The sequence below is a fragment of the Hyla sarda genome, chromosome 3 (genome assembly GCF_029499605.1).
Source record: "Hyla sarda isolate aHylSar1 chromosome 3, aHylSar1.hap1, whole genome shotgun sequence".
NCBI lineage: Eukaryota > Metazoa > Chordata > Amphibia > Anura > Hylidae > Hyla > Hyla sarda.
In genome coordinates this window covers 79,899,692-79,913,023 of record NC_079191.1, presented here as the reverse complement: position 1 = coordinate 79,913,023, position 13,332 = coordinate 79,899,692, and positions in this window count along the sequence as shown.

Below are 13,332 nucleotides of genomic sequence, written 5' to 3'. Positions count from 1 at the left end.
GGGCATGCTGGGACTTGTAGTTATGCAAGAGCTGGAGGCATACTACTACAACTTTCAGAATACCCTTTCCGTGCATGCTGGGGGTTCTAGTTATGCAACAGCTGGGGACACACTGTGGTTGCAAAACACTGAGAGTTTGTTACATAACTCAGTGTTTCCCAACCCGTGTGCCTCCAGCTGTTGCAAGACTACAACTCCCAACTTGCATGGTTTGTCAATGTATGTTGGGCGTTATAGTTTTGCAACAACTGGAGGCACACGGGTTGGGAAAGGTTGAGTTGGAAAACAGAAAATGTTCCCAACCATTTTGCCTCCAGTTGTTGAGAAAACTACAGTTTGGAGACCACTGTGTAGTGGTGTCCAAACTGTAGCCCTCCAGATGTTGCAAACCTTCAACTCCAAGCATGCCCAGACTGCCCAGGCATGCTGGGAGTTGTAGTTCGGCAACATCTGAAGGGCCAGATGTTACAGAACTACAACTCAAAGCATGCCTGGACTTCCTGGGCATGCTGAGAGTTCTAGTTTTGCAACATCAGGAAGAGCACAGATTGGAGACCATGGCACAGTGGTCTCAAAACTGTGGCCTTCCAGATGTTGCAAAACTACAACTTCCGGCATGCCAGGACAGCCAAAGGTTGTCTGGGTATGCTGGGAGTTGTAGTTTTGAAACTCCTAAATGCAGCAGTGAAGATCACTTTACAGCGTCTTCACTGCAACCTCTGATGCCGCCGCCGCTGCTGCCTCCATTTGTGCCTGCCGCCGGTCCCCCCGAAGCTCTCAGGGTCATCTTCCCCTGCTCTACCCAACTTCTAGGGGCGGTCAGAGCGAGGGATCTGAACTTCATGAACTTCATGAACTTCATGAACTATGAACCAATCATAGTGATCGCTGACCAGAACCATCCACAGATGGTCCTGGGGAGGCTAGCAGAAGTTGTCTCCCGCTGGTAACAGCGGGACTTCTGCCAGTTAACCTGTACAATGCCGCGCATCGCTTGGTTAACTGAATGCATTATATAAACAGCAGATTGCGCCAAGGACCTGCACAATCCACCATTTATATAAGCATTCTGCGGGAAGGGGTTAAAGGAAATCTGTCACCAGTGTAACCTGCACTAGCCTGTCAGGACTGTCAGGTAGTGCAGGTTTCACTGATGACAACTAGAGATGAGCGAATCGAATCTGATGAATCCAAATTCATTACGAATTTCCGGAAAAATTGCATTCGCAATGAATGTGAAAATTGCCGCTATTCGATTGCGCAAATCGCTTCATTAAACTCCATTTAGTGTGGTCCAGGATCCAGGGCATCTAAAATGACAGATCCACATGGGAGGACATGGGGCAAGGAATCCTTGGAAGGCAGGAACAAGGGTAGGCGGTATGACCCTGAATCACATGTAGCATGCACCCTATCAGCAGCCAGCCACCCCCTGTGATGTCACAGCCCTATATAATCGGCAGTCATCTTGCGGCCAGTCACTTTATCCTTTTATTGGAGAGAGATAGAGAGGGACAGACAGCACTGTGTGTTGCACAGAAAAGCATTTTCCAGAAGCGATTCACCTCCCAGTCACATCAGCGTTCTATTGCAGAGAGAGGGGGGTAGAGAGCAGTGTGTGTTGTACACAAATACTGTTTTAAGCGTACTGGAGTGCATTGTCCTCCCCTCATAAGTGCATACCACATATGTACATCTAAGTGGTGTATTATTTTGTTCCTGTTAAAGTCTTAAGGGCCTAGGTACTGTGAAAGGCCAGGAAAAAGTACACACCAGCTGGTGTTGTACACAAATACTGTTTTAAGAATACTGGAGCTCATTGTCCTCCCCTCATAAGTGCACACCACACACGTGCATCTAAGTGGTGTACTATTTTGTTCCTGTTAAAGTCTTAAGGGCCTAGATACTGTGAAAGGCCAGCCAAAAGTACACACTGGCTGGTGTTGTACACAAATACTGTTTTAAGCGGAGCGCAATGTCCTCCCCTCATAAATACATACCACATACATACACCTACGTGGTGTACCATTTTGTTCCTGTTAACTCCTTAAGGACGCAGGGCATACCTGTATGCCCTGAGTCCGCTCCCTTTCTATAAAAGGGGTGAGTCGGGCCTGGCCTCTAACAACGGTCAGGACCCGTGGCTAATAGCGTGCGGCGCTGATTGCGGTGCCGCACGCTATTAACCCTTTAGATGCGGGATTCAAAGTTGATTGCTGCATCTAAAGTGAAAGTAAAGTACTGCTGGTCAGCTCAGTGGGCTGTTCGGGACCGCCATGGTGAAATCGCAGCGTCTCGAACAGCTGGCAGAAACAAGAAGGGTCCCTACCTGCCTCCTGCATCGCCGATCGCCGAATGACTGCTCAGTGCCTGAGATCCAGGCATGAGCAGTCAAGCGGCAGAATCTACGATCAATGGTTTCCTATGAGAAACCATTGATCAATGTAAAAGATCAGTGTGTGCAGTGTTATAGCTCCCTATGGGAAAAAGTGAAATAGGGATCATTTAACCCCTTCCCTAATAAAAGTTTGAATCACCTCCTTTTTTCCATAAAAAAAAAAGAAAAACTGTGTAAATAATAATAATTAAAAAAAAAACATATGTGGTATCACCGTGTGCATAAATGTCCGAACTTTAAAAATGTATGATTAATTAAACCGCACGGTCAATGACGTACACGCCAAAAAAATTCCAAAATAGCATATTTTTGGTCACTTTTTATATCATGAAAAAATGAATAAAAAGCCATTAAAAAGTCAGATCAATACACAAATGATACAACTAAAAACTTCAGATCACAACACAAAGAATGAGCCCTCATACTGCCCCATACACAGAAAAATAAAAAAGTTATAGGGGTCAGAAGACAATTTTAAATATATACATTTTCGTGCATGTAGTTATGATTTTTTCCAGAAGTACGACAACATCAAACCTATATAAGTAGGGTATCATTTTAATTGTATGGAACTACAGAATGAAGTGAAGGTGTAATTTTTACCGAAAAATGTACTGCATAGAAGCGGAAGACCCCAACAGTTACAAAAAATAGTTTTTTCTTCAATTTTATCGCAGAATATTTTTTTTTTTTCTGTTTCGCCGTAGTCTTTTGGGTAAAATTGAAAGAATTATGATTTTTTTAAAGGTAAGGAGGAAAAAACTAAAGTGCAAAAAGTACTTGTCAATGATTAGCGCCGTGGCCATAACAAATTTATTGTTCTCGGGGAGGGGGGGGGAGCTGCACAGGGTGCCTCCAGCTGTTACACCACTACAACTCCTAGCATGCCTTGACAGCCAATAGATGTCAGGGCAAGCTGGGAGTTGTAGTGGTGAAACAGCTGGAGGCACCCTGTGTAGATGAACTAAGGGCAGAAGTCTGCCCCCCCAGCAGGCATCAGTGACGTCGTGCCTGCTGGGGAAGTCTGCCTGGTAGTGAGCAAACTACCAGGCAGACACAAAAAGGCATTTTATATATTGTAAAAAAATTAAATTAAAGCAGGGAGGGGGTTAGGGAGAAATGGGCAATAGGCAGGGACAGAAAAAAAAAGATGGTGGGAGCTACCCTTTAAGGGAATAAAGTCTTAAGGGCCTAGATACGCTGAAAGGCCAGCCAAAAGTACATACCACAATTTTTTTTTTTTTTTTATCAAACAAAAGGAAAGGTGTGCAAAAAACACCATGTGCCACCTATACTACCAAGTATTGATGTGATGCAAAGACCTCTAAAAGGTGGAAGGGAACAACGTATGGTCCATTGTAACCGGTAGGGGTAAAAACTTCCCCTGCAAGGCCCTACTCTCGTATTATTAATTCCCTACTTGGCAAGTGTTACTCGTCCTAAAAAGGGCGGCCCCACAAAAGAACCTCTCCCCATTTCCACCTACAAACACTGCCATTTCTGAGGGTTTTTAGGTGGAAATAAAGAGTTTCCTGTGTTGGACCGCCCTTTTTAGGGTGAGGAACAATTACCAAGAAAGGTATTAATAGGGTGAGAGTAGGGCCTTACTGGATAGGGGATAAGATGTTAGATCGCCGCGGTCCCGCTGCTGGGGACCCCGGGGATCGCCGCTGCGGCAACCTGCCATCATTACTACACAGAGCGAGTTCGCTCTGTGAGTAATGACGGGCGATACAGGGGCCAGAGCATTGTGACATCATGGCTCCGCCCCTCATGACATCACGGCCCGTCCCCTTAATGCAAGTCTATGGCAGTGGGCGTGACGACCGCCACGCCCCCTCCCATAGACTTGTATTGACGGGGGCGGGCTGTGACGTCACAAGGGGCGGAGCCGTGATGTAACGATGCTCCGGCCCCTGTATTGCCCGTCATTACCTGCAGAGCGATCTCGCTCTGTGTAGTAATGATGGCGGGGTGCTGCAGGAGCGATCCCCGGGGTCCCCAGCAGCGGGACCCCGGCGATCTGACATCTTATCCCCTATCCTTTGGATAGGGGATAAGATGTCTAGGGGCGGAGTACCCCTTTAAAAGTTACGTTTTTCGTAATGCATATCCTCAATACTTACTTGTGCACACTAACACTTTTACAAAAGTGACCGTTTTCTTCTGCCTACCTGCCTCAGCTACTATTCTGATCCAGCCACCCACCTGATGTCACACATCATATGCCAAGTTTTCCTTTTTTCACCCACCTTCGTCACTGGGTATTGGTATTGCAACCCACCGCACCACTCTGTCACCAGGTCACTTTCAGGACTCCTGATGCTGCTGCATGCAGCCTCCAGGCTGTCTCATTCTGCCACCATATGTTCTCCTCATGCGGATGCCAGCTCCAGACTGTCTCATTCTGTCACTATATGTCCTCCTCATGCTGATGCCAGCTCCAAGATGTCTCATACTGTCACCATTTGTTCTCCTCATTCAGCCACTATATGGTCTCTCTATGCTGCCGCTAACTCAAGGCTGGGTCATTCATCCGCTATATGTTCTCCTCATGCTGCCTCCACCTCCACACTGTGTCATTCAGCCACTATATGTTCTCTTCATGCTGCCCCCGACTCCAGTCTGTGTCATTAAGCCACTATATGGTCTCCTCATGCTGCCACCACCTCCATGCTGTGTCATTCAGCCACTATGTGTTCTCCTCATGCTGCCGCCACCTCCACACTGTGTCACTCAGCCACTATATATTCTCCTCATGCTGCTGCCAACTCCAGGCTGTGTCATTAAGCCACTATATGTTCTCCTCATGCTCCTGACAACCCCAATCTATGTTATTCAGCCTCTATATGGTCTCATCATGCTGCCACCACCTCCATACTTTGTCATTCAGCCACTATATGGTCTCCTCATGCTGCTGCCAACTCCAAGCTGTGTCATTCAGCCACTATATGGTCTCCTCATGCTGCTGCCAACTCCAGGCTGTGTCATTCAGCCACTATATGATATCCTCATGCTTCCGCAACCTCCAGGCTGTGTCATTCAGCCACTATATGTTCTCCTCTTGCTGCCGCCACCTCCACGCTGTGTCATTCAGCCACTATTATGGTCTCCTCATACTGATTCAACCTCCAGGCTCTGTCATTGTGCCGCTCTGTGACAGTGATTCTAATAGCGACACCTCTGATCTGCATGTCATACTGTATAACAGCATTATTTCACTAACCCAGCACACACCCTATGTGTGTTACAGCAAGCCAAAGTGTTCTACACCCCTATTGATGCTCTCTGTAGGCCAGAGGTAGCCATTTTTAGTAGCGATTTGCCGCAAATAAATTCGGACCAAAACAAATTTTTGGGGTAAATTTGGCAAATTGCCTGAATCGATTTTTTCTAAAATTTTTCTAAAATCTCTAATGAGAATAGTACTTACCTTGTCCTGTTCTGTGCAGGGTATCTCCGGTAATCTCCCCCATTAACTTCAGCTCCGGCCTGGCTTGGGGCACGGTGAAGCTTTGCGACTTCACCGCTGCTGTTCTCTCGCAGTGGGACCCAGCAGAGGTGATGTCATTAAGCCCCGCCTGGCCAGAGCTGAAGTTAATGGAAGATATTACCGGAGATCCCCTGCACAGAACGGGACAAGGTAAGTACCGTTGTCATCAGTGTCACCTGCACTACTTGTCGGTACAAACAGGTTAGTGCAGGTGAAACTGGTGACAGATTTCCTCAAAGAAAAGCTGCATAAAGATTTGGGGAGACTTGAAGGCCATCCATGCTCCACTGGAAATTATAAGAAAAAAGGACATACATAAAGTAGCTCTCTCACCTTTTCAAGGTAGATTTTTCCTAAAGTCAGTGTTTCACTCCAATGAGGAGTCTAAGAACATGACTGGGAATGTGTGCCCAGAGATATCTCCAAAAGGAGACAGTAGACAGCTATTATTGCTAGAGATGAGCAAACTGATTTGTCACGAACTTCTCGGCTCGGCAGTTGCTGACTTTAGCCTGCATAAATGAGTTCAGCTTTCAGATGCTCCGGTGGGCTGGAGACTCTCTCCTAGGACTGTATCCACCTTTTCCAGCCCACCGGAGCACCTGAACTAATTAATGCAGGCTAAAGTCAGCAACTGCCGAGACGTTCGTGACAAATCAAATTTCTGGAAGTTCGCTTATCTCTAATTAGTGCCCCTCATCAGTACAGAACAAGGTCTGGGTTGGTTATTGAGAGTCCTATAGTTGTGGAACAAAAGGAGTAATATTTGTCTTTAAGAAGAGTAGCATAAAGATATGTGGAGACTCCAATTATGAGTCTTAGAACATGACTAGGAATGAATGCTCACTATGTGGGAGAGGATAGTGTTTGATCAGCAGACATTCAGGATGCAAAATAAAAACATAAACATTTTTAGAGATTTTTTGTAAATTTTTTAATGAAAAAATAAAACATCAAAATGAGTACAAAGACAGTGTTCTTCAAACTGTGGACCTCCAGATGTTGCAAAACTACAGTTTCCAGCATGCCCGGACAGCCGTTGGCTGTCCGGGCATGCTGGAAGTTGTAGTTTTGCGAAATCTGGAGGTCCGCAATTTGGAGACCACTAATAGAATATTGAGTTGAATAAAATATAATTTTTTCGTTATTTTTTCGGTTTTATTGTTCCTTTTGGAAACCAGTGACCCTCATTACTGTACCTATAGGGGTTCTATTAGCCCTAACAAGCTTTATAAATGTAGAATATAGAGAATACCATACAGTATAAAGCTTCCTTCGATTTTGTAAGATTCCAGTGGCACATTATATTTTTTGCGATAAAAGAAAAGACCTTTTGAAATTCCTAAGGAAGGCGTAATAGTGGATTTACTTTGGTTTGCAGGTACTAGTGAGGCTTGCCGCACTGTTCTCCTACTAAGTGAGAACAAAAAAATGTTCTTGTTATAGTCAAAACATTGACCTTATTACAGCGGCTAACTAGACCTCTAAGATTATAATTTCAAGTCTTAGAACCTACAAGAAAGCATTCCTTCAGCCAGAGAATTAGTGAGCTCCTTCTACAACCAACGATGGTCATGGAGATAAAATTCCAGACATAATTCCAAATCCCCCCCCCCCCTTTATTTCTAAGGCTTAAAGACCACACTGTAAACAATATAGGATTGGATATATTAATACACAGAGATACACACAAGAACATCTAATTGTATGATACATTAAACCAATAATTCTTCATTTTCCTTTTTACTGATATTGTGATAGAAAAAAGGTCACAAATCAATCATAATTGACAAAAATGGAATCTTTTCAGTGACAAAGTAGCAGCAGTAGTAACACAATTTACACAGAGGCTCTGCGGTTGGGAAACACTGCACTAAAGGTAGGTTCACATAGGGCAGATAAGCAGAAATAAAATCTTTAGCCTTTTCCAGCAGCTGCTGCAGGTTGCTTCCCAAAAGTGGTCCCATGTGGGTAGCAGTCTGTCCAGTGGACCAGAGGACACCAAGGCATTAAGGGGTTTGGCAAACCATGTCAGGGTCCAACAGTAGTCCATTGGCAGATGAGAAGACCGCTTTGTAAGGAACAAAGTTAAAGAAGATATACAGTGGAAAAAACTCCCCCATCCGCAGAGCCAGAGCCGAGCTGGAGCCCCGTACAGGAGATTTTTTTTCCGCCACATGACAGGGAACACAGGTTTAGGGGGACAAGCACAGTATAGTCAATATGGTACAGGATCAGGCAGAGATGGAATCTGGAAGAGTATATATATATATATATATATATATATATATATATATATATATATATACATCCACCCAAAAGACGCAGCACTCCAGAAATCCGAAAAAAAAGTGTATTAATTCCTTCATATCAAGTCAGCAAGCAATGTTTCTGCTCACTATGGAGCTTGAAAATGGCTCCATAGAGAGCAGAAACGTTGCTTGTTGACTTGATATGAAGGAACAAATACAAGTTTTTTAGGGATTTCTTGAGTGCTGCGTCTTTTGGGTGGGTATCTAGGAGAAACCTTGATCCGGTTTTCTGGAAGCTGGCACTCGCTACCCTTTAATTTGGTTTGATAGTCCTATATATATATATATATATATATATATATATATATATATATATATGTGTGTGCGTGTGTGTGTGTGCGTGTGTGTGTGTGATTGCTTACCATGACTTCAAAAACAAACCCCCATAACCCCTTTAACAAGCATTTAAAAATCTAGGCACTTCCTGGTTTGTGCAGGAAACTAAACAGACCATCTCCCCCTGCACTTGTTTCCTGTGTGAGCTGCAGGGAGGGGCTGCCATGAGAGAGCTGTTTAGGTCACATGGTTGGAGAAGCAGTGAATATAAATGAGGGAGGTGTGTGCATCTCCAAAAAGGGGCAATCACACACTGAAGCGCTTTACCTCTGTGAGCTGAGGAGAATGAAGTGGGACTTTGCAAAGTGACGTGTGGTCTACTGTAGACGACAGTCATCATGTGTGCTAAGAACTACTGGACTTCCAGACTGGAGGAAGAGCTCAACAAAGATTACACTTGTACATTACAAAGTTACATAACTTAAATGTGTGCAGCTATATAAAGGTAATTTTTTGTGCTGGAGCTCTCCTTTAATCAGGTGGGGATGAGCCTGCATAGGAGGGAGGCAAGTTTTTCAGAAAAAAAATGTGCACACCCCACAGGCCAGAACAGAAACTGCAGCGAGAAGCAAAGTGACCATCAGAGGAGAGCAAAAAAACAGAAGTGGTGATAATTGACAGTACAGCAGCAGGAGCCGGCCATTGCAACCACACATCTCTAGACTGCAAAATCTGCTGGTCATCTTCTGCCATTTATCTTGGTTATGTAAAACCAAGAAGATGAACAAATGTTTACAGCTATTTTTATAATCTTACCAGAAAAAAAGAATATTGTGTATAAAGCAGAGCAAATCTAATTTCATAATCATAACATCTCAAATGATTTGACTAATGTTAACATTTCTAATGTAATTTAAACATATCTGACATTGATGCTATGAACAGAGGGATCCGAAAATCTGTGAATGGCTTAAAGTGGTCACTGATATTTTCAAAGCACATGAGCCTAATGGTTTCAATGGGGCTACTAAGAATTCCTGTGCTCATGTGTTCATGTGTCTGTGTTCGTATGCCCTCCTTATGATAAATGTATGGCTGTTCAGAATTCTTTGTGTGCAATGACCTGTTTCATTTATGGTTGTGGGGGAGGCTTCATACAGGTCTGATATCAATCATGCCAAACTTTATTATAACAATAGATGAGCGGCCTGTGCCCTCTTCTTGCCCCTTCTTCAGTCACACCCTATAAACTACCCAGAAAACTCTTTGCTAATCACCCGCTGCGTTGCATCCGTCCCTTGTAGTATTTCACAGCAGTATAATTGCTGTCACCTCTCAGCACCTGTTAAGCTATTCTACCTGAAATCTTAAAGAAATGACTTTCGGGATCTGGCCTTTCACTTTTATGTCCCTTTTTGGTTAAAGAAGATGTCTTCCTTCTGCTTCCCTCTTGGCCAGCAGCTGCCTGCAAGGATACTATTGCTTAATGATGTGCAGGCGGCAGATGGTGAAACTGCCTCTACGCCTGAACTGTAAAGGAAAACTTTCCTGACGGCACAAAACACGCATGCAGAGAAGGGCCAAGGGCTGTGCTGCTCCACGCAGAAAAAAAGCCTCATTAGCGACAGAATTGTGAACAGTGTAATGAATGCATGGTAATGAGGCCTTTTAATCAGACTCTCTGCTTTCTGGTTTAGAGATCAGACATTCGGCTTCTGAATTAACCAGACAGTCTATAAGCACTCACTTATCTCATACACAGTATCCATTTCAATATATCCAACCACAAAAGTTCACAACGCGGATGAATCATAGGGGTCTATCACTATGAAACATTAATCTACAATGATGCAGCAAAAGAGAAAACAAAATAGACAGCAACTCAGTAAAATCCATTGCTGTTTTATTTCCCCGGGACATAGAAACGAGAATACACAGGTGCGTTCCACTAAACAGAGTAACGTTTTGAGATCTCCGCTTCTTCTTCGAAAAATGTTACTTTGTTCATTGGAATATAACCCCTAGGGGTTAACAAAAACCTCTATATAGGTATGTGTTCTAATAAAACATACATTTTTATCAAAATTATAATATAAAAGGTGAGAAACAATACCACACAATTAAAACCTCTAACCCAATGACATCCCAATAACATCACATTTGTAGCACAAAATAGACAGATCACTAAACAAGCTGACCTTTTGGTCAATATATTTTGATCTTAATAGACGCATGTCTTAATAGACATCAATAAGGTGCTGCCTACTTATGGTTAGATGGAGTGTTCTTTCCTCAATCACTATATCAGTGTATGAAATACTAGGGCAATTTATGTAACCCCCTTATGTAACATGCATATCACTCCATGGAACAGCTGTGTAGCTGACAGCACCAATTAATAGTCGGTAAAGTCCTGTTTATTCACAATTCACCTCTAAGGTGACATAATCAATGTAGGAAACTGTCTATTTTATTCCATATTCATGTGTCTCAACCACTTTGTACACTGACCAGTACCTGCTGTGCACCGCAGGTCTGGACTTGTAGGCTTATATCGCCCACTGATAAGTGCTTAGAGACACATAGTGTGAGAACTCCTTATTAGAGATGCATTGGGAAAGCATGTTAAAAGGTCAGGCTGTCACACCCCCACATGTTTCGCCACTTATGTGGCTTTATCAAGGAGATTATTGACAGCATTGAGTGTCAATGGGAATTGAGCCCTTTTTATGTCTCTGTCCCAATGATGTCATCATCCCCTTGGCCAATGGTTACTGTTCTACCAGCAGCCAATAGGATCCAACAGTGACCCTCTGGCTGTCCATACAGGATTCCTAATACTAACAACGGGTCTAACTGACCAATCTGTCTGCTTTTTCTTGCTGACATTAGATGCCACTATCAATACTCATTGATGGACTGCAGACGGCACTTACCTCCTTCAGGACCAATCAGCTGTCCTATTGATGTACACATCCGCCACATCATTGCGGGGATGTCCCAGTTGTTGGCCAGATCCCCATCATGTGACGCCACTGCGCTCACATGATCTCCGCATATTTAGATTGCGCCTGCGTATACATGAATGGCCCGTGCTGTGATCCTTAGCGCATGCACATCAGTAAACTGCCCGTAATGTATTTACCATGCGCACAGCTAAACAGTACATGCCGTAATCTCTATATATTTAGCGCATACTCAGACACCGATCTCCATAAGCAGAGTTTCTAAACTGGAGGGAACTGCAGGTACATATTCTTATTGAGGGCTGAAGGTTATTTGATGTCATCCAAAAAACAAGGAAACCTATAATTTTATAAAAAAAATCACTTTACCCAAATCCACTTCACAAGTGGTCATTGGCCAGAAGATGTGGACACCTGTGAACAACTATACCATAATCAAAGTAAAATAGATGACTATTGTTATGACACCCAAAACAAAGTTTTTTTTTCTCTTTCTAAATTGTAATACCTATGTTCAATAGTTTATACATTAAAATGTGCAATGAAGGCATAGAATAGGTGAGTATTCATGGGAAAGTGTAGGCATTAGATACATGCTGTATGTGTGAATCCCTTGTTCAAGCCCGAAGGATTTAAAGTTTTAAATCAAAAGATCCACTTCAATTCCTCTTTAAGGAGGATTTAATCCAGATTTCCGCCTCTTGGGCCGAGTTTTATTTGCCTTAGGCCCCAAAATTTTAGGTTCCTCAGGTCTCCAGAATGTGTTTCCCTTATATGTCGGTGTATCGGCACCCATCCGGATGCCGTTTAGATGTTTAGAGATGAACTCTTGAAAAGTCTTTCCTACATATAATTTGGGACATGTGCAGGTGCAAGCATAAACTATGCCTCGCTTTTGCAATTCGCAAAATCATTCAATTGGTATCTCCACCCATCCGCGGGATTCGTAAACTCCTTCCGACGTGGTACATAGGAACAGAAAGAGCACTGGTCGCATGGGCATGTGCCCACATTCGGGTTTCTCAGCCAAGTCTATTTTCTACTGTTCTTAAAGTTGCTATGGACAACCATGTCTCTCAGATTTGGCCACCTACGATATGTAATATTGTGTAGATGTGTAAAACTGCTCTTAAATCTTCATCTGCCCTCAATATTGGCCAGTATCTCTACATGATGTTCATAGCTTTATCCGATTAATCATCATAAGTACCGATACAATGAATGACCTTCGATGTCTCCCCACTTGGTCTAGGTCTCTCCTATAACTGTTCCATTCTAGAGGTATTTCTGGCCCAATAGATGGCTTTCCGTAAGCAATTTCTCAGATAACCTCTATCCCTAAATCGTCTCATCAGCTTGCGGGACTCCTGCTCAAAGGTGTTATCCTGAGAGCAGTTCCGTCTTGATCTTAGGAACTGGCCCACTGGTATTCCCCACTTAAGAGATGTCGGTTTCCAACTGTTCCACTCCAAAAGGCTGTTAACCTCTGTGTCCTTGCAGAACATTGGGGTTTGAATGCAGCCGCTATCGTCGATCACAATAGTAAGAGCTAGAAAATTAATTATATTGTGTCCAAATTCTTAGGTTAATAACATGCCAATCTCATTGTGATTTGAAGTAGAAACAAATTCCTGAAAAAGATTCCTACCACTAAAGATGAGCGAACTTTTGAAAAATTAGATTTGGCCGATTTGCCATATTTTTCGAAAAAATTTGGTTCGATCCAAATTTATTTGTGGCAAATATATTAAAAACAACTATTTCTGGACTACAGAGAGCCTCAATAGGGGGTGTAGAACACTTTGCTTTGTTTTAACACGCATATGGAGTGTGCTAGGGTAGTGAAATAATACTGTTATTCAGAATGACATTACAGGCATCACTTTT